Genomic DNA, 22225 nt, shown 5'->3' on the forward strand with positions numbered 1-22225 from the left:
GGAAGGCTCGCCGTGTTGCCACCGTGCTGCACCTTGACTTGCAGGACGCCTTTTGGGATCACCAGGGCTCCTGTATAGGTGCGGAGCTTCACTTCTGTCGGGTTGAGCCTGGCTGATGAAAGAAATTGGCGGTATTGTTTGAAAGGCATGACTGTGACGGCGGCACCTGTATCTAGCTCCATAGGGACTGTCACATCATTTACTTTCATCGGTACCATGATGGGCTCAATACTGGGAGCAGATACGCCTCTTACGGCTACCACTTCCGAGCGGGATACCACCGATAGCGTTTTTACAGTGTCCTTGATGGGGCGTTTCCCCCGCGACTGGCCGGAGGGGCTACGGCAAACTCGTTGCAGGTGTCCCCTTTTGTTGCACTTAAAGCATTTGTCATTTACGTGGGGACATGCTTTGCCGGAATATTTCGGCGACCCGCAGCGAAAACATGCGTGCGACTTGACACTCGAAGTCGCCTGTACCTTATGCATGGGGTTGGCTGTAGACACACCTGTACGGGCTTCCGCAGTGCTTTTTGTTGCCGCCTCCATAGCCACAGCGCGCTCTACCGCTCTCTGAAACGTAAGCTTGCTATCCTCGGTGAACAGCACTCGCTGTATATCCTCTCTTAACAGGCCGCAGACGAAGCGATCCCGGAGGGATTCATCTAAAGCGCTTCCAAAATCACAGGTTCGTGCTAGCTTCCGTTGCTCGGCAACGTAATCAGAAATGGACTCGCCTTCGACTTGCTGCCTCCTGTGGAACTTCGCTCGCTCGCCAATGACCGATGGTTTCGGCGACAGATGGGCCCCCAGCGTCTTCGTTAGTACCTCGAAGCTCTTGGCAGAAGGCAGCTCCGGGGCAACCAGTGATTTCAGAAGACTATAGGTACTGGGGCCTATGAAGCTCAGGAATGCATGTACTCTGTCACCTTCGGGAACGCGGTTGACGATAAGAAACGACGTCAGCCGTTCTTTGTACGACGCCCAGTCATTCGTGGAAACGTCGAATGGTTCCATCTGGCCCAGTTGAGCAGCAAACTGCGTCGAACCTGCACTGGCTTCTTCGTTCATGATATCAGTCAGCGAAGAAAAAGCAGCACTCTTCAATCGTCGATACTGAACAGAGGCTGAATGCCGAGAACACTTGCCTTCCTTGACGCTGCGCAACTCTTCAAAATCCCATCCTCGTCGCCACGTGTTACGTTTTGCGCCAGGCGTGTCGAAAAGGATCAGGCAAGTTCCGGGTGAACGACGTTTATTAACCCATGCTTGTGGGTTGAGGCTCGACAAGAAAGAGAGGGCCGCTAGCAAGGGGCACTCTGCTTTTAACATTTAGTGGCGCATGCGCACTTCGCAGAGTGCTCTTATCACGATGAGCGCCAGCCGACACAACATAAGGTTTCATGCCCACCACGTGCACAGTCTCAGGCAGGTCCTGACGGCACCTCGAGCAGGATGGGCTGTGAGGAACGACTTCATAGTTGACGTCACTAAGGCGTCGTAGAAACTTGTATAGTCCGAAGTATCGGCGGTCTCCGCGAGGCCTCGGCGGCGTACTGGAGCCCAAACCCAGAGTCTTTGGCCGGGCTGGTAGACGACGCATCGATGGCGTTGATTGCAACGTTGGGCATCACGGTCTTGCGGGCTAGTTAGGCGAACGCGCGCGAGCTGCCTTGCTTCTTCGGTGCACTCTGTAAAATCTGCGCCGTCACTCTCAGAATCGCTGGAATCATGAGGAAGCATAGCATCCAGCATTGTAGTCACTTCTGGACCGTGCAAGAGACTGAATGGCGTCATTCTTGTTGTTTCTTACCTGGCCCTATTATGAGCAAACGTTACGTAAGATAATTTTTGGGCCCAGTTTTTGTGTTCCACATCGACATACATGCACAGCATGTCAGCGAGAATCTTGTTGAGGCGCTCCGTAAGTCCATTGCTTTGCAGGTGATAGCAGGCACGTACCCAGGATTTCTTTTCGGCCCCCCCAACCCAAGGTAACTTATCTATGTAAATGAGGGGGGGGGGGTACCTTTACTAGTACAAATGTGAATAACGCCCACCATTCGCCAAAAAAAACGCGTAAACCCACAAAAGAGAAATGAAATAAGGTGTATTTTACGGGTACGCCTGTGTGATACGCCTCTCCTTCACTTGGCAAACAACGAACCACGTCAAATGGACTCGCGCTGGAAAGAAGCGCAGGAAGAACACTGCCAAGAAAAAGGTAAGAAGCCCCCCGAAAGTGAAAAATAAAGATTACATTAGTGGAATAGAAATTAAAGAACAGCAGTTGGCCACAAAGGCACACGGAGCACGAGGAGTTGTGTTACTCCGCCAGCCAATCACAAAAGCAGAAAGATCGTCGTCATGCGGTCTTTTCAAAATGACGTCGTACTTAACTCCTCCGGAGCACCTGCTGTTCTTGAAGAGTCTTTTCATTGGGGATAGCAGCGAGGTGTGCAACAGACATGGACAAAATGTATGGAGCCTGCGCATTTCGCATGAAACTTCACTACCAACTGAAGTCAAACTTCACAAATGAGGGTGTCTACCAAGTTGACATTTCCAAATTCTCTGGGTAGTCCAGGTTTTCACTGGGTGGCTTTGCAGAATTCCCTGAGTTATGCAGAACTATGTTTTATGTCAAGACGGCCTGAAACCATGTCCGCCATTGCTGTCAATCTCTAATAAGCATATCAAAAAATTTAAAGGAACGATTTAATCCAATTTGAATACTAAGGAGTAGTGTTTATGTTATTAAAAAAATAGAAGGGAGGGGTTAAAAAATGCACACCAGACAAGATGTCTTCGAAAAAAATTGCAAATGGAGTCGGACATTCTCAAATACGAATAAGAAGGAGATGCATACAGAAGCAAACATTTTTGAATATGAACTATTTCTATCAACTGTTAGCAAGCTCAATATTATGAAGCCCGAACTTTGTCATAATTGAGATTCCATCTCAACAGCTCATAAGTCAATCTCAACTGTCCTGACATACTCGCAGCCCGGACATGACGCATTAGTGCGGTGTTCACTGCTTAAAAGAGTTTATTTCGCTTTGGATGAGGGACACCTGCATCTCGCCATCAGCCAACACTTTCTTTTTTGAGCTCAAGCCCCTTCGAAACGGCGGCAGCACGCTTCCTTTCTCGTTCATTCCTGAATGCGTAGGTCCTTTCTGTTCTTGTCCTCCTTCCGCCACTCGTTCGCCCCCCGGACAATTTGAAGCATCTTCTTGGTTAGTTGCAACAGTCCACGTCCGATTTTTCGAACTCCCTCATCATCATCATCATCATCATCATCATCATCATCATCAGCCTGGTTACGCCCACTGCAGGGCAAAGGCCTCTCCCATATTTCTCCAACAACCCCGGTCGTGTACTAATTGTGGCCATGCCGTCCCTGCAAACTTCTTAATCTCATCCGCCCACCTAACTTTCTGCCGCCCCCTGCTGCGCTTCCCTTCCCTTGGAATCCAGTCCGTAACCCTTAATGACCATCGGTTATCTTCCCTCCTCATTACATGTCCTGCCCATGCCCATTTCTTTTTCTTGATTTCAACTAAGATGTCATTAACTCGCGTTTGTTCCCTCACCCAATCTGCTCTTTTCTTATCCCTTAACGTTACACCTATCATTCTTCTTTCCATAGCTCGTTGCGTCGTCCTCAATTTAAGTAGAACCCTTTTCGTAAGCCTCCAGGTTTCTGCCCCATATGTTAGTACTGGTAACACACAGCTGTTATACACTTTCCTTTTGAGGGATAGTGACAACCTGCTGTTCATAATTTGAGAATGCCTGCCAAACGCACCCCAGCCCATTCTTATTCTTCTGGTTATTTCAGTCTCATGATCTGGATCCGTGGCCACTACCTGCCCTAAGTAGACGTATTCCCTTACGACTTCCAGTGCCTCACTGCCTAGTATAAATTGCTGTCCTCTTCCGAGACTGTTAAACATTACTTTAGTTTTCTGCAGATTAATCTTTAGACCCACTCTTCTGCTTTGCCTCTCCAGGTCAGTGAGCATGTATTGCAATTGGTCCCCTGAGTTACTAAGCAAGGCAATATCATCAGTGAATCGCAAGGTACTAAGGTATTCTCCATTAACTTTTATCCCCAATTCTTCCCAATCCACTCCCTAGGGGCCACGAAAACGTCCAAAAAACCGGCCAGTTGGAAAATATATTTGCATGTCATTTACTGCCATTAGGGGCTCAAACCGCCACAGGCACATTCGAAAATGCTCTGCAGGCCTGTCAGTACACGTATTAGGCATATTGGTGCTCCTACTGTGACTGGAAATACCGGGTGCACGCGTGTATAATTAAGGAATACATACTGTGTCCCGTGGCGTTGGCCCTTGCCACGCTTGTTATGCTTCACTGCAATATTTTTGCCTATGCTTCACCAAGTAACATTGCTGTATCGAGGCAAAGCTGACTTTCGGGAACCGGCATTATGCAACGCACCGTGCTTTCCAAGCTTCTAAGCCAATCGCAAGGACCACAAAGAGTCCGTACCATTGCTGACAGCAGCGAGTTCTTTCAATAAAAAACACGGCACCCAACGGCAAGAAGCTTCATAGCGAACGTCGAAGCAGTTAGGCCTAACGTTGCGGCAGTAGTGGCTACGGCTGCCAGCGGATCTGTGTGCGAGAGCGCCGGTTCGAGGCGGCGAGGTATTGAAATGGCAGTGGTGGTGGCTTTGATTAATGTCGTTTCGAATCTGTGGTCATGGCAAAACGTCCGGAAAATCGGACGGCTAAGAGTTCTTGCGTCCGAAAATTTCAGACGTTCTCATACAATGACTGTATGGGGTACGTGGTGGCGGTGCCGTGAAGCCGTCCAAATTATGGAGAATCCGGGAAGTTGGTCGTTGACTGAACACTGGCAACTCCTCCAGCCGACGACAGGTCGTCACAGAGGATTCATTACGATTCCTGTCAGAACTCGAGCCAGAATTACCGCGACTTTCGCCCCTTTCAATAAAATTACAGCTAATTTTCCCTGATAGAGGTACAAATTCCGTGAGTTTTCCCTGAGTTTTGCCAGGCTACTCAAAATCGCTTAGAATTCCCGGTTGTCTCGGTTGGTAGACGCTCTGCAAATAGTTGTAGCGAAGCAAGCATGTTATTTCAGTTCAATAAAGAATTAGGCATTCACCATTCCACTATAATAGGCGAGGGAAAATTACGCGCTAATAACTTTATTTTTGTAGTTACCGCCTTACTTGGGCTATAGAAAAGGTTTTAAGCGCGAATTATTTGCAGCCTCACGGAGGAACATTGGCTGGTGGTTATAAGGGCGTGGGCGGGGCTTCATTGCAGACTTAAGTTGTGTCCGACTATAGTAGCGTTTTTTTTTTCAATTAGCATTGAACGAAATATATATTTGCGGGGCAATCACAGTTCTTTTAGTCCCTCGTTTACTACTCTAACAAGTTAAGTGCCACATCCGACTCGTATTGTTATTTGGGAAGTTACGTAACGATGCGTGGCCTCCAGGCGCGTACAATCGCGTATGGCTCAGGAAGCTGCGATTCCACAGGTACTGCGCCCACCGTGGAAGGTTAGAAAAACGCCTACATATGCACAGCAGAGAAGTGGCTATACATTAGGCGGCTCGAATGAGAACTGAAACAGCGTCATTCAGACCACACGGAATTGTAATTGGACTACGCGGCGTTTTCTCTATTTCCTTTTTAAGTAAAAAGATGTTCCTCCATAAATATTTTCATAAAAAACGGTTAAATTTGTTAATTTTCGCTTTTTCTCCCTGTTTGGCTGTTGCCTTGGCACTCTCGCTTAGTCGATCGCTAAATTTCTCAAATCCTTGCGACTCTTGTTTCCAGTTGGAAATTTTGCACGAAAAGAGCTGTACAATTACGGAAAAACCAGACGAGTTAAAGGGTGACAGTCATATTGCCTATGAGTGTAAGGGTTATTGCAGGGTTTGATGATGGACGCTGTCTCGCATTATCCTATTTTCCTCCTTATCTAACCCATATCACCGGTATAAGGTTCCGAGGATCTGTCCGCATCGCGGCGAGCCGTCACTTGAGGAAATATTGAAACAAAAAGAAAAGTTAAACGCAATTGGCATTTTCTCTGGCCCCAACTCGTTACATGTGCATACAGATCAGCTGACCACGAACCGAATCCCTTTCCTGGTCCCTGGATCGGTCTAAATGAAGAAGGTTGAACTAACGAAGCAACAACGATGCGCGTGACCGTTGAATAAACGGTGACAACTGAACGCACCTGGAGTTATCCGCGCGAGCACCGCATTGATGAGGAAACTGGCCTTCACATCCCAGGAGACGCCGATAACTGTCGCCATCCAGAAGGAGTGAAAAAGGCAGCAAGATGTTGACCGCCGAATACCTGTCAAGTCTCAACATTGATTTCGCGGTACTTTAGGAATGTGTGTGAGATGTGGTGGCGTGGGCAGGAAGGGGGGGAGGGGTATGCGTCCTAATTTCGGGGGGGGGCGCCCACCCCCGAGGCCCCCCCTTGGGTACGTGCCTGGGTGATAGGCTGTCGTCCTTCTATGTGCCGTGCCACTGAGGGTGAGTACAGTTCGCGAAAGGTCAGCCGTGAACGCCGTTCCCTTGTCGGTTACGATGACTGCGAGAGCACCGTGCCTCAGGGCGATGTTTTCGATGAAGAACTGTGCGGCCTCGGCTGCTGTGTTCCTCGCAGGTGCCTTGGTTTCATCATATCGCGTGAGGTAATCTGTCGCAACTATGATACACTTATTTCCTGCCGCAGATATTGGGAATGGGCCCAAAAGGACTATCCCGATTTGTGCAAACGGCGTTTCCGGCACTGGAACCGGATGTAATAGTCCGGCAGCTTTCGTAGGTGGCACTTTTCGTCGCTGACAGTCAAGGCACGTTACAACGTAGCGCTTCACCTGTGCTTCAAGCCCTGGCCAGTAGTACTTCTCTTTGATCCGTGCTAATGTTCTTGTGTCGCCTAGGTGGCCTGAGGTAGCTTCATCGTGACAGGCCTGCAAGATTTCAATGCGGAGAGTTTTAGGGACCACTAGTATATATATCTTCCCTGCTGAAGAGAAATTTCTCCTAAAAATCACACTGTTGCGTATGCACAATGATGACAGGTGCCTTGAGCACAGTCCTGGCTTGTTTGTGGTGCGGCCTTCTAAGAAATCAACTAGTGAAGCGAGCTCCTCGTCCTCTTGTTGTTGTTGAGAGATGGTGGCCGCATCAACAGCTTCTAAAAAGACTGGATTCGTCATAATCTCCGCCTGACGACTCGATCGGTGATCTGGAAAGGCAGTCAGCGTCCAAGTGCTGCCTTCCCGATTTATAGACCACTGTCATGTCGTACTCGTGAAACCGTAGGCTCCAGCGTGCCAAACGTGCAGATGGATCTTTCATGTTAGTCAACCAAGAGAGAGAATGGTGGTCAATTAAGACTTGAAATGGCCGGCTGTATAAGTAGGGGCGGAAAATGGTAACTGCCCATACTACAGACAAGCATTCCTTCTCTGTGGTAGAGTAGTTCGACTCAGCACGTGACAGTGTTCTACTCGCGTAAGCGATGACTCGCTCCGCGCCGTCTTGCCGCTGAACAAGGACGGCGCCTAGACCCACGTTGCTGGCGTCGGTGTGGATCATTGTCGGCGCATCCACGTCAAAGTGGGCAAGAAGAGGCGGAGTTTGTGGACGGTGCTGCAACTCGTTAAAGGGACACTAAAGGTTACCAGAAAGTCAGGTTAAATTGGTAGTGCAATGTTCTAGAACGTCTAAGGCGTCAATATAATCGCGAACAGAGCTTTAGTAAACGAGAAATTGAGGTAAATGCATGACACGATTTGAGACCCCCCAGCGACATTCCGGTACTAGCCCGATGACGAAAGGACTCCTCATAATTTGTGTTACTAATACTCAACTACTCGTATTAAAAATATCATTTCATTCGATTATAAGACGGAAGAAAATGCTACTTGTCTACGTCTATTCGATTCTAAAAAAAATAACATTTTGATGTTACCCTTCAGTAGTATGGGTGGTCGAAAGATTTCGTTTTCGCTCGACTCTGCGCCGCGCACGCTTTGGAGTTGCAGTAGTTTCGTTATCGCGTCGTGCTGTGAGGGTTCTGCTGGCTCGCGAAACTTTCATTTGGAACAAGCAGCGAGAATGCCACGTCCATGTGATGTCGTGGGAAGCCCTCGTTGCTTTCCCGCTCCGGAGAGCCGGTGTCGAGGCCGCCGTCGTAGTACGCAACGACGCCGGCAGTGCGAGCCTTCAGCAGCAGGTCGCGCTCGTCGGTGCTCAAATCGCTGAAGTTGAGCCCACCATCGCGAGCCAATCTGTCGGTGTCAGGGTCCATTGCGACGAGCGTCGAAGTTAGCGTCATAGAATGAAGTACCAGCTTATGGGCGCCTTGCGCTGGAGTTTGAGGTATAGTAGCGGCGCCTGGTGGCGGTGCGGGAAACGACATCTGGGTCGTTCCAGCTTGGGTCGTATTGAGCCCTGGCTGTGGCGAAGCACGTTTCTAGGCCGAGTTTTGCGTCGATTCGCACATTTTTATGCCCTGTTGCGAGTGCGAAAAGGCTCGTCGCTTCTCATAGACCACGCCGACCACGCTGCGAGCTCGCCGCAGCCTATAATTTAACGAAAACGGACTCTCCGTGTGCCGTGGGACGTAATGTGGGACGTAATTCGTTTCTCCTTCCGCTAGCCACCATACTCCCGCTTTCGCTCTGCTGTCGGCTCTGTCTTGGCTCTGTTTCTGGCCGCGCGTTCGTGTTTTGCACAGAAAGGCCGTAGCGCCGTCTGCGGACGCCGTTCTACTCACCGATGGCGCAACGTCACTATGAGACCATGATGTCAGTACTCCTCGATCGGAGGGCGGGTCATTTGAACTGCGCTAGAGGTACGCGGACGCTTCAAAACGCATTTTCTCTTAAAATAAGTCTCTCCTTTGCACGAAACAACCGCTTCGAGGTTTCTGTGATGGTATTTCAACAGTCCACGTTGACTTAATAGTAACCTTTAGTGTCCCTTTAAATGCCGCGTCCTGTTCCTCGCCCCAAACAAGCATGACATCTTCTCTGGTTAGGCAGGTGAGTGGTAATGCGATGCGTGCCAAACCCGCAATAAATCGCCGGTAATATGCGCATAGGCACAGGAAGCATCTGACTGCCTTGTTGTCTGCAGGCCTGGAAAACTTTCCGACGGTTGCGATTTTCTCAGGATCAGGTCTGACACTTGTGTGGCTTAAACGTGGCCCAAAAACTGTAGTTATTTATAGCCAAAGTGGCACTTTTTAGGTGTTAAGGTAAGCACAGCGGTCCGTATGGCTTGAAAAACTAACCACAGCCGTCTGAGATGTTCATCAAATGTGGCAGAATAAACAATCACATCGTCTAGGTAGACTGATCAAGTCTTCCACTTAAGGTCTGAGAGAACAGTATCTATTAGCCTTTGGAACGTGGCTGGGGCGGAGCACAAACCAAAAGGGAGAACTTTGAAGTGATAGAGCCTGTCAGGCGTCACAAAAGCAGTCTTTTCGTGATCCCGCTCATCGACCTCTATTTGCCAGTATCCACTTTTTAAGTCGATCGATGAGAAGTAACGTGCATGACGTAGCCTGTCGAGGGAATCGTCGATGCGTGGTAAGGGATACACATCTTTTTTCGCAACCTGATTGAGCTTGCGATAATCGATACAAAACCGCACGCTACCATGATCCTTCTTAACCTACTACGGGCGATTCGCAAGGGTTTTTTGGCGGGTGGATGGCATCATCTTCTAGAATTTTCTTGACTTGCTGCTGTATTGCTTCGCGCTCTTTCTCAGCCACGCGATACGGATGCTGTCGGATAGGTATTGCTGTTTCCTCCGTAATGATGCGGTGTTTCGGCAGTGGTGTTTGACGTACTCAAGACTTTGTGGATAAGCAGTCCTTAATATCAGCAAGCAGTTCCTTGAGACTTTGTTTCTGCTGCGGCGCTAAACCTGGATCAACGTCGACGACGGGTGCACGTGGCATCATATCGGTGGTCGATTCCTCTTTTACAGCAAAGCAGTGTTGAACTTGGTCAATTTCGTCAAAGTATGCCACTGCGGTGCCTTTACTGATGTGCCGGCGTTCATTGGTGAAATTTGTCAGTAGTACCTCTGTGCGACTACCGATTAGGCTGATGATACCCCAAGCAATGGCAACACCCTGATGGAACAGAAGTACACCGTCCTGATTCAACTGTTCTCCGCAACTGACGGAGACAAAACTGCATGATAGCAGTGGTATGCAGACGTCGTCGTCGGTGACACGTAACCATGTACGTTAGCGCTCTTCGTAATGGCTCGTGTCTGTACTAGTTGACAAGGTTATCTCGCCGTCCCGTATGTTAACAACGGCACCATAACCCCGCAAGAAGTCCATTCTAAGGATGAATGATCTGCAGCACTCTTTTAAAATCATAAAAGTGGCGACAAAAGCTGTATTTCCCATCTGGAGCAGTGCCGTACATTTTCCAGCAGGTGCCATTCTCTGGCACCCGGCATTTCAAATATAAGGGCCCGTCCGTTGCATTCTGACTTTCTTAAGCCGCTCATTATGGAAAAGTCTGCTCGAGTATCAACTAAAGCAAAGGTCGTGAACATCAATCGTTAAGAGTAGGTCAGCACTCACAAATTCGTCGGCGTTCTATTTCTCCGGCTTGCTCTGCTCGTTTCTCAGTAATAATGGGGGATTTTCGGTGGTTCGACGACTTGAACCCCCCCCCCCCCGGAGGTCACTGGTTTCAGTTTCCTCGCCGGGGGCTTGGAGAGCGGCCTCTTACCAGGTCGGCGAAACTGCGATGGTTCGGCGAAGAATAACGTAACGGAGGCGGCGAGCGCGACCGGAAATTAGCTGAGCTGCCTTTTTCCCGGGTGACACTGTTGTAGAAAAGTGGATGTCCCTCTGGAAACTGTCGCGGAGTGGAAGGTGATATTTCCTAGCTGCTACCCTGGCAATGAGGGCAAAAATGATAAATATGCTCTTGTTCGCCACAGTGAAAACACAATGGTCGGCGATCAGCAATGCGCCATACGTCGGTCTTGTGAAGCTGGGGTCACCTGTAATGCTCCCGTTGTATCCCGGCAGCAATAGGCGGCCGCTGGTGGTACTGCTGTACTGGCACGGTAGAAAGCAGGTGACGGACAGCGTCTGCATAGCTGTATGCGCGCGGCTCGAAGCGAGGCTCGGGACACGGTTCACGGAGTGGCTCAGGTGAAGCAAATGCTTGCTGGATTTCTTGAAGAACAACTTCGGCGACCGAAGCAACATTAAACTTCTTCGGTGTCACAGTTTGCTTCGCAATCTCTTCGCTCACAATGTCTCTTATTAGTTGACGCAGCGAGGTCTCATCTGTCCCTGTCAGTACCGCGGCTCCTGCAGGCGCATCGTTGGTCAGGCGTTCATGTTGCCGCCAACGCTGCTGCAGCGCCAACTCGATTGCTGTGGCTGCCTTAATGAATTCATCCATTGTTGTAGGCGGGTTACGCAAGAGACCAGCGAATAGCTGTTCTTTAACGCCGCGCATGACATGGCTCAGCTTCTTTGAATCAGGCATGTTGGGATCCGCGCGGCGAAACGAACGAGACATGTCCTCGGCAAACATCGAAACACTTTCGTTGGGATTCTGAATGCGCAACTCGAGAAGGCGTTGTGCATTATCTCGGCGATCAGTGCTTCCGAGGGTATCAAGTAGCCGACGGCAATATTCGTCCCACGTTGTCAAATGTGCTTCGCAGTTTTGGAACCACGTCCTTGCTCTACCTTCAAGAGCGAAGTATACATTGGAAAGGTTCTGGTCCACACGCCACTGACTGACCGTAGCTACACGTTCGTGCTGGTGCAGCCAGTCTTCGGCGTCTTCATACGTATCACCATGAAAGTTTGTGGGGACTAGATTGTTTTGAACAGTCACCTGTGTTGAACTTGCAAGCGCCATTTCCTGAGTCGGTGAGGTCGCTGACAAAGTTCCTTACAAGAGGCCGGATTCCGAGAACAGACCTTGCAGGCGGTGGCTTGCGCAGTGCACATGTGTCTCGACGCGTGGATGATGTCTTGCACGGCTGGATGCAGGGCTACTCGGAAGAGTCGTTCCTATCATTAGGCGATGATGCCAGACCCAGCACCTCCACAGTGTCACGGCTCACTTGCGACAAGAGCGGATAGCGGTATTTTATCGAGACAACTAGCACACGCGCTAAGTTCAGGCTTCTTCTTCTCTAGCACCTCGCTTGCATACACGAAGTCATCGTCTTCGTCGTCAGCCAGGTTGGGCACAGATGGCGTCGCGGCAATATATACTTATACAGCTGAAATATTCGTACTGAAGTGCGTGCTATGCGGCCACGAAGGGAAACTTCAGGGGCGTGAACTATGCTCCTTGCCGAAATAATAATGGTAGGTTGTGGTCACCGACCACAAGAATTTTTTGCACTAGATTGCCTGGATGATACTGAGCTCCTATGTTTCAAGGCCAGATTTAGCTAAACCCAGAACTTCGCATGTTTTAATATCTGAGCGAGACTATCAAACTCAAATTATGGAAACTTATCGACATCTCACTACACTGGCATATTACACTCTAGGTACAGCTTTCAAAGAAATTGTGCAGTCAGTACATAAAACTACAGAAATGAATTTATTATCCGTATCATAATTATGACTGAGATTACTGCAGCCACCATGCATGCTAATTTAATTTGCTAAGAGAATCTCAAAGGTGCTAGATCGCAGAAGCAAGCAGCGGCGTGCAGAATCCTCAATTTGTTGTCCCATATTGTTGCGCTTACTGTTTTAGCCAAGGTTGTCCTTGTAGAGTTTATATATTGTTCTAGGGGATCCTGAGGGAGGAGTGTCGTAGTGAGTTGAATAAAAAGGGTTCACATGCTTGTCAAAAAGCGCAGGTGTAACGTATTTCATTTTGTTTCAGATTCCAAAATTTTTTCACGTATTGCAATGTTGCGAGCTCTTCAAATGTAATATATTATTAAACAGACTGTAACGCAAAGAACTTCTGTTTTATTGCAGCTAATGCGTCCAAATCCCAGAGCCAAGGTGTCCCCTCACCCACAGGTGAGTTCAAAATATTCAAGTACCAAAAAAACTAGCGTGCATTACTACCTCAGCATAGTGACATAAATATATAAATATGAAAGATTTCATTGCTCCATTCATGCTCACCGTTAAAACTATCGTTTTGTCACGTGGTAGTGACGTTAAAGAACACAATAGCAGTACTGTGAAAGACGAAACTACTTTTATTGGGCGATTCTGTGCCCACAAAAACAGGCTACACTTCAAGCACAACGATAGCGGCTAACACAGACGGCGATCGTCGAAAATCAGCTCAGCGGATCAAGCGCGTCGGCTTTTATACATCAGTGGTAGAATGTTCCAAAGTAATCGCTGGGACCCGCGTTTCTTCCACAAGGTTCTACACTAATCGTGTCGCGCATTCAAGCAATCAGTTTACACAAGGTTTGGTGACAGACAGCGGATGGAACCATCGATAGCATTCCAGAAACTTCCTATACATGCAGGCGCGCCCTGCGCTGCGCGAAAACATTTGTTAGGCGGTGAAACGCGGTCACCCGATAAAGATAAACAAGTACACGTGTCAAAACCCCCTCTTAAAAAGCATGCTGCAAAAGAAACGAAAGTAGTAAACAAAAACACCTGTAGCAAAGAAACAGCAAACTAAGGAAGTTCGTCGGCGTGCGTGAAAAGGCTTAAGACGCACCACGTCGACCACTTCAGATCGTGGGCGGTGCCGCTGTGAATGCGAAATGCCGTCTCGCACGACCTCATCGTCCCGTGCGCCAATACGTCGGATTACCTTGCAGGGTCCGCAATAGCGTCGCAATAGCTTCTCTCTGAGTCCTCGCCGACGTATTGGGGTCCAAACCCAAACACGGTCGCCAGGCTGGTACTGGACGTAGCGCCGTCCGAGGTTGTAGTGTAGGCTGTCGGTACGCTGCAGGTCCTTCATCCGTAGGCGGGCAAGCTGTCGGGCTTATTCGGCACGCTGCAGATAGGTCTTGTTCAGGCGCTTCGTGGGACCATTCGTCTGCGGGTGGTACGCAGTTGTCCTCCTGTGACTTGTCTGGCTGTATTCCAAAACGGCTTGGGTGAGCTCTGATGTAAAGGCCGTACCTCTGTCGGTGATGTGGACTTCTGGAGCACCATGTCGGAACAGCATGTTCTCGACGAAAAATGTTGACACTTCGGCTGCGCTGCCTTTCGCTAGAGCTCTAGATTTAGAGAAGCGCGTGAGATAGTCTGTCGCCACGACGATCTACATATTTCCGGATATTGATGTCCGAAACGGTCCGAACAAATCCATCCCGATCTGCTCAAATGGTCGGCAAGGAGGTTCGATCGGCTGTAGTAATCGTGCTGGCCTAGTCGGGGGTGTCTTGCGTCGCTGAGTCTCGGCATGTCTTGACGTGACGAGCGACGTCGGCGGTCAGACGCGGCCAGTAATACCGTCCCTGTATCCTCGACAGCGTCCGGCAGAACCCGAGGTGCCCAGCGGTAGGATCATCATGTAGGGCGCGCAGTACTTCTGGACGCAGCGCTGATGGACCAACAAGAAGGTAGTTGGTGCGGACTGGTGAAAAGTTCTTCACGAGCAGGTTGTTTTGTAGCTTGAATGAAGACAATCCGCGCTTAAATGCCCTAGGGGCAACATCGGTGTTCCCTTCCACATACTCGAATAAGCCTTTTAGCTCCGGGTCTGCTCGTTGCTGTTTAGTGAAGTCTTCCGAGCTTATTATTCCGAGGAAGGCGTCGTCGTCATCTTGCGGCGGGGGATCGATGGGAGCACGTTTCGTCCGGACTTGTAGATTACCGCGACGTCATATTCTTTCAGTCTGAGGTTCCACCGTGCCAGCCGTTTTGAAGGGTCCCTAAGGTTAGCTAGCCAACACAACGCGCGATGGTCGCTGATGACATTGAATGGCCTGCCATATAGGTAAAGGCGGAATAATGCTGTAGCCCAAATGATGGCGAGACATTCCTTTTCAGTCGTAGAATAATTGACTTCCGCTTTTGACAGCGACCGGCTAGCATAATATATCAGCCGTTCAAGTCCGTCTTTCCTATGGACTAGGACGGCACCGAGGCCTAGGCTACTGGCGTCAGTGTTGATTTCGGTCCTCGTCGAAGTGTGCAAGTACGGGCGGCGACTGCATGCGTCGTTTGAGTTCTTGAAATGCGTCGGCCTGCGGCGTTTTCCACTTGAACTCGACATCGCATTTCGTTACATGGGTTAGTGGCTCCGCGATGCGTGAAAAGTCCTTGACGAAGCGCTCATAGTAGGCACACATACCAAGGAACCTACGCACTGTCTTCTTGTCGAGCGGTTGCGGGAACTGCAATCGCAGCTGTCTTCTTCGGGTCGGGACGGACTTCAGATTTGCTGGTGACGTGGCCTACGAACAGAAGCTCATCGTAAGCGAAGCGGCACTTTCCCGGCTTCAGGTTGAGCCCTGCTGAATTGATGGCCTTTAATACTGTCGCAAGCCGCCTAAGCTGATGGTCGAAATTTCCGGTGAAGAGAACGACGTCATCCAAGTAAACAAGACACGTATTCCACTTCAAGGCTGCTAACACCGTGTCCATGACGCGCTGAAACGTTGCAGGCGCCAAGCACCCTCCGAATGGCATGACCTTGAACTCTTAGAGGCCGTCTGGCGTGATGAAGGCGGTCTTTTCAGATTCAGATTCAGATTATTTATTTTTCTTGAATTTGTTTATTCAAGAAAGGTACAGAAGCTATAGGTATGGCAATACCTGACAGAGACCTCTGTACCGGCTCCAGTCTTTTCGCGATCTCTCTCGTCGACTTCTATTTGCCAGTATCCAGACTTGAGGTCCATCGAGGAGAAGTATTTAGCGTTGCAGAGCCGATCCAATGTGTCGTCTATCTGTGGAAGGGTGTATACCTCCTTCTTCGTGATCTTGTTCACTCGACGATAATCGACGCAGAAACGTATGGTTCCGTCCTTTTTCTTCACCAAGACTACAGGAGATGCCCACGGGCGTTCCGACGACTGGACGTTGTCGTCGCGCAGCATTTCGTTGATTTGTTGCCTAATAGCGTCACGTTGTCGCGTTGTAACTCTGTAACGGCTCTGGCAGTGCGGTCGAGCGCACTATTCTGTTATTATGCGATGCTTTGCGACGGGTGTTTGTCGAATCCTCGATGAGGTCCAAAAACACTCTTTGTATCGTCGGAGAAGACTTCTGAGCTGCTGCTGCTTACTCATGGGGAGACTTGGATTTATGTCTAAATCTGGTTCGGGAACTATAGTCGTCAGTATAGATGCGGCAGAATCCGACAGGACAAGCGCATTGCTGGTTTCCACAATTTCCTCGATGTACGCGATAGTCGTGCCTTTGTTGACGTGCTTGAACGTCTCGCTGAAGTTTGTCAGCAACACCTTCGTTTTTCCTCCGTGCAGTTCAGCGATCCCTCTTGCGACACAAATTTCACGGTCGAGTAGTAGACGTTGGTCCCCCTCGATGACGCCTTCTACGTCAGCGGGTGTTTCGGTGCAGACGGAAATAATAATGCTGGAGCGCGCTGGGATGCTCACTTGATCTTCGCGCACGCTCAAGGCATGGTGACTACGAGAGTTTTCCGGCGGTAACGCTTGATCTTCCGACAGCGTTATCGATTTCGACTTCAGGTCGATGACTGCGCCGTGTTGGTTCAGGAAGTCCATGCCCAGACTGGCGTCTCGTGAGAGTGTTGGAGGATAACGAATGCTGCAGGGTAAGTCCTGTCATGAATGATAATTCTTGCCGTGCAGATTCCAGTCGGCGCAATAAGGTGCCCCCCAGAGGTCCGAATTTGAGGGCCTTGCCATGCAGTCTTTTTTTAACTGGGCGGCGATGCGTCGACTCATGACAGAGTAATCGGCCCCGTCTCCACTAAGGCAGTGACTGCGTGGCCATCGAGAAGCACGACGAGGTCGGTGGTTTTTTGTGTGGCGTTACAGTTAGGTCTTGGCGTCGGATCCCGGCTGCGTCGCGTTGACCTGTGGCTGGTATGCGGAGTCGTCAGGTCGTCTTTCGTGAGCGTATTCTTTGCTTCTAGACTTCGTCGGGACGGCGGCGTGTCGTTGTTATGTCATCGAGATGGTCTCTACGGCGTCCTCGTCGGCGGCGGAGGATCTTCGTCAGTTCGACGAACAGTAACCACACCTCCATCGGTTGCTGCTTTTAGTTTTCCGGATATGGGCTAGCAGAGAGTCTCCGGGCTAGGCCAGTGTATGCACGGCGCTTCGACGACAGGTAGTGGCCTGGTGACGGCGACCGGGAGGGTCGTCGAGGGCTCCATTGAGTAGCGGCGAGGTAGTCGGCGCTACTCAGTGCCGACTTGCCGAGGGCGCGTTGCGTTGACGGCGAACCCTTGCAATCCCAGGTCGCGGTATGGGCATCGGCGGTTCACATGGCCGGCTTCGCCGCAGTGGTAGCAGAGTGGGCGGTGGTCGGGGCCGCGCCAAATGTCCGTCTTCCTCACGTAGCTGTGCTGGGCGACGGGTGAACGTGCTGGCGGCGCCGGTGGTGGACGACGGAATTGCGGCGTTAAGGGGCCCTGGCGCAGTCGTGGAAGACCTTGACGGCGGGCGACGGCGGCGTAGGTCATTGCTTTCGGCGGGGGCTGCGGTGATTGTGGTTGCACCTCTGTAACTCCAAGTGATCGGTGGACCTCTTCCTTGCCGATTTCGCGAATTCGGGCCACTTGAGGCTGCGATGAAGGGAAGAGTTTCTGAAGCTTCTCTAGTACGACCGCCCTGATAGCCTTGCGCTGTTGTCGGTGGCCAGTGATTGAACTCTGGCGTAGTTTGTTGAGTTGGTGCAGCGGTCGAATTGCCGGTTCCGTATTTCCAGTGTCTTCTCGATGCTCGTGGCCATGCGAAGAAACTGGTCGACGGTCTTTGGTCGGCTTCTTACCATTCCTGCGAAAATTTAATCTTTCACACCACGCATGAGTAGGCGGACTTTCCTCTCTACAGACATTTCCGGGTAGACGTGGCGGAATAGACGGACCATCTCCTCTGTGAAGATCATGATCATCTCATTGGGCAGCTGCGCTCTGGTTTCTAGTAGAGTTTGGGCTCGCTCTTCTCGCACCACGCTTGTAGATGTCTCCAGGAAGCCGCTGCAGAGCAGCTCCCACGTTGTGAAGGTGGCTTCTCGGTTCTCGAAGCACGTCATGGCGGCGTCTTCCAATGCGAAAAAGACATTTCGAAGTTTGTCGTCGCTGTTCCAGCTGTTAAATGCAGCGACCCTCTCATACGTCTCAAGCCAGGTTTCCGGGTCCTCGAATGTTGAACCGGGGAACGTCGGAGGCTCCCTGGGCTGCTGCAGCAGCACGATGCGGGACTCTGGATCTGCCATTGGGGTTGACTGGGCGACGATATTCCTGGTCCTCTCTCACAAAAGTCCGTGCTCCGGGGGCAGCCCTTGCAGCCTACGGCTACCTCGCTTGTTCTTGGCGACGTTGGTGTTGTCTTCCGCGTTCGGGCTTGGGTCACGGCTTTGTGGGGACGTCCGGTTCATTAACGCAAAGCACCTCCACCAGATGTCACGGGGTGGTGACGTTAAAGATCACAGTAGTTAATACTGTGAAAGACAAAACTAGCTTTTGTTGGGCTAACCTGTGCCCACAACACCAGACTACACTTCACAAAAAGGGTTCACATGCTTGTCAAAAAGCGCGGGTGGAACGTATTTCATTTTGTTTCATATAACTACGGATTCCAAGTTTTCTGAGGTATTGCAATGTTTCGAGCTCTTCAAATTTAATATAGTATTAACAGACTGTAACGCAAAGAACTTCTGTTTTATTGCAGCTAATGCGTCGAAATCCAAGAGCCAAGGTGTCCCCTCACCCACAGGTGAGTCCAAATATACAAGTACCAGAAAAGCTAACGTGCATTACTACCTCAGCATAGTGACATAAATATATACTTATGAAAGATTTAATAGCTGCATTCATGGTCACCGTTAAAACTATCATTTTGTCACGTGGTAGCGACGTTAAAGAACACAGTAGCAGTACTGTGAAAGACGAAACTAGCTTTTATTGGGTGAACCTGTGCCCACAAAAACAGGCTACACTTCAAGCACAACGATAGCGGTGAACACATTCGGTGATCGTCGAAAATTTGCTCAGCGGGTCAAGCGCGTCAGCTTATAACATCAGTGGTCGAACGTTCTAGAGTAATCGCTGGGACCCGTGTGTCTTCCACAAAGTTCTACACTATTCGCGTCGCGCATTCATTCAAGCAGATACGCAAGGTTCGGTTACAGACAGCGGATGGAACCATCGATAACGTTACAGAAACTTCCTATACATGCAGGCGCGTCCTGTTCTGTGCGAAAACATTTGTTAGGCGGTAAAACGCGGTCACCCGATAAACACCTACACGTGTCAATATATTTTCATCGTAGCCTGTTCTAATGTTTTATTGCAATAGCAATTATATGAATACTTCAGGCGCATTGCAGCTGTCCGCGCCGCGTTATGGTTCCGTATAATGTCAAAGGGCGGTGAAATTGTCGGCGCGCGCCGTATCCTGTATGTCGAGTAAAAGCGTGCGAGGGTGAGGACGCGACATAGAATAAAGAAACAACTTTACAGTAGGGAATATGTACCTTCCGCAGTGGTTCGAAAATAAGCAGCGGCAGCGCATGGAACTTACCTAGGTGGACGCCAGATGGCGCTGCTCAAACCAAAAGCGGAAGTTTTTTTTTTTAATAGCAAAATTCAATATGGCCACTTTTTGCCGGTGGCGTACGCTGGAACGCGCCGTCCTTGCCCTGCCGGCTACACGGCATGCCTCAATGCCTTGGCCGCCGCGTAGCTGGTGCGTACTAATTGCCAGGAGACCAAACAGCCTCTACTGATGCCCATACAAACAAGCCAAAAGTGAGTGAACAGAACGTGCGACTTTATTGGCAGAAGACAAGCAGTGTACGTTCTCGTGCAATAGCAGAAATAAAATTTGCATGTCGAAATAACCTGGAATCACTGAGGCGAGCTCGTAAACGGCTCACGATCGTCGTCGCACATGGCGGTCTGGTAACGAGCGACCACCAGCGGCGCAAGCAGATTGGACAGAGTGTCCCACCTGTTTGCAGCGGCAGTCGCCGTTAAAGATAAGCAACTTGCATTGCGATGCTATCGGGTGCTGCATACATTTGCTGCCGCAGCCAACACAGCGACATGGACTACCTGGCATTTTAGCGTTGACTACTTTCCAACCTGCACGTTTCTTTGCTTTCGGGGGTCGCTAATGTGTGGCTCACACTTGGTGTCCCACATTGTCTCAATATGGACAAGTCGCTTTCGTGGGCATCACCATGAGCCACTTTTGCGGGCCTTTCCACCCATGTGGCTATCAACTTCATACACGTCGGACCATGTAGGCACGTATGCTGGTCTGCGTTCCTGCTTAATCGCAGCCGCGAAAGGCCACAGGCACAATTTTCCCATGGCTGCAGCAGTAAAGGGCGAACGGGGAGCATGAATCTTGGCGTGCGCAAATTGGCAGTCTATGTCGCTGTACACACTGCAGGAGCAAATGCTTACTTTGAGAGAGTGCTTCCCAATGCAACTGACCAGGTCGCCATATTCAAAAAACATAACACGGCAACCATAACCAAGTAAGATAACAGCTAAATTAAACAGCAATCAATCTCCGCATGAGGTTGAGACAATACATTACACATTGGCTACGAACCATATGACAACAATGAGCATTCACATACACTGGTCTCTTTGGATACATTCAGCCGCCTACTTACAGGCATATTGCTTGCCTTCGTCGCATGTGGTGGTCTGGTAATGAGCGACAACCAGCAGTACAAACAGAGTGGACAGAGCGTCGCACCTGTTCGAACCGACAGTTGCCGTTGAAGATGAGCAACTTCCATTGCGAAGCAATCAGCTGACGCAGGCATCTGCTGCCGCAACCAACACAGCGACATGGACTACCCTGCATTTCAGCATTAACTCCTTTCCAACCTGCGCGTCTCTTTTCTTTCGAGGGCCGCTAATGTGTGGCTCACACTTGGTGCCCACTTTTTCTCAATATGAACAAGTCGCTTTCGTGGGCATCATCTTCGGCAGCCATTTTTGCAGACCTTGACACTCATATGGCGATCAACTTCATGCACTTCGAACCATGTAAGTACATATGCTGGTCTCCGTTTTGAGCAAATCATGACCGAGGTAGGCCCCAAGCACAATTTGCCCATGGCTGCAGCAGGAAAGAACAAACGGGGAGCACCAGTTACGCTGTGTGTATACTGGGAGTCTGTGTCACTATGCGGACTGCAGAAGCAAATGCTTACGTCGAAAGACTGCTTACCAATGCAACTGACCAGGCCCCCACATCCTAGAAATATAACACGGCTACCACAACCAAGTGGGGCAGCAAAACCAAATTCTGCAATCAATCACTTCAGTGTCGCTTGCACAAAGACCCACGCTATCGAGGAAGAATAGCAATCATCAACGAGACTAGGAATATGTAAAATGAGAAAGCTTGCATTCAAGAGGGAAGCCACTCTGCTCTGCAAGCATTGATTCGGCGGGGCCTGCGGTGATTGTGGTTGCACCTCTGTAACTCCAAGTGATCGGTGGACCTCTTCATTGCCGATTTCGCGAATTCGGGCCACTTGAGGCTGCGATGAAGGGAAGAGTTTCTGAAGCTTCTCTAGTACCACCGCCCTGATAGCCTTGCGCTGTTGTCGGTGGCCAGTGATTGAACTCTGGCGTAGTTTGTTGAGTTGGTGCAGCGGTCGAATTGCCGGTTCCGTATTTCCAGTGTCTTCTCGATGCTCTTGGCCATGCGAAGAAACTGGTCGACGGTCTTTAGTCGGCTTCTTACCATTCCTGCGAAAATTTAATCTTTCACACCACGCATGAGTAGGCGGACTTTCCTCTCTACAGACATTTCCGGGTAGACGTGGCGGAATAGACGGACCATCTCCTCTGTGAAGATCATGATCGTCTCATTGGGCAGCTGCGCTCTGGTTTCTAGTAGAGTTTGGGCTCGCTCTTCTCGCACCACGCTTGTAGATGTCTCCAGGAAGCCGCTGCAGAGCAGCTCCCACGTTGTGAAGGTGGCTTCTCGGTTCTCGAAGCACGTCATGGCGGCGTCTTCCAATGCG

General features: G+C 50.1%; 1 long non-coding RNA gene across 1 annotated transcript in view; it reads left to right on the forward strand.

Annotated features, from left to right (window-relative positions):
• Positions 1 to 18942, forward strand: part of LOC142591283 (uncharacterized) — a 31578-nt gene extending 12636 nt beyond the window's left edge. Inside the window, exons 2-3 of the long non-coding RNA XR_012830436.1 lie at positions 13061 to 13105; positions 18898 to 18942. This is a non-coding gene — a long non-coding RNA (uncharacterized LOC142591283). The remainder of the gene's footprint in view (positions 1 to 13060; positions 13106 to 18897) is intronic.
• Positions 18943 to 22225: the final 3283 nt, after the last annotated feature.

The sequence above is a fragment of the Dermacentor variabilis genome, chromosome 8, assembly GCF_050947875.1.
Source record: "Dermacentor variabilis isolate Ectoservices chromosome 8, ASM5094787v1, whole genome shotgun sequence".
NCBI lineage: Eukaryota > Metazoa > Arthropoda > Arachnida > Ixodida > Ixodidae > Dermacentor > Dermacentor variabilis.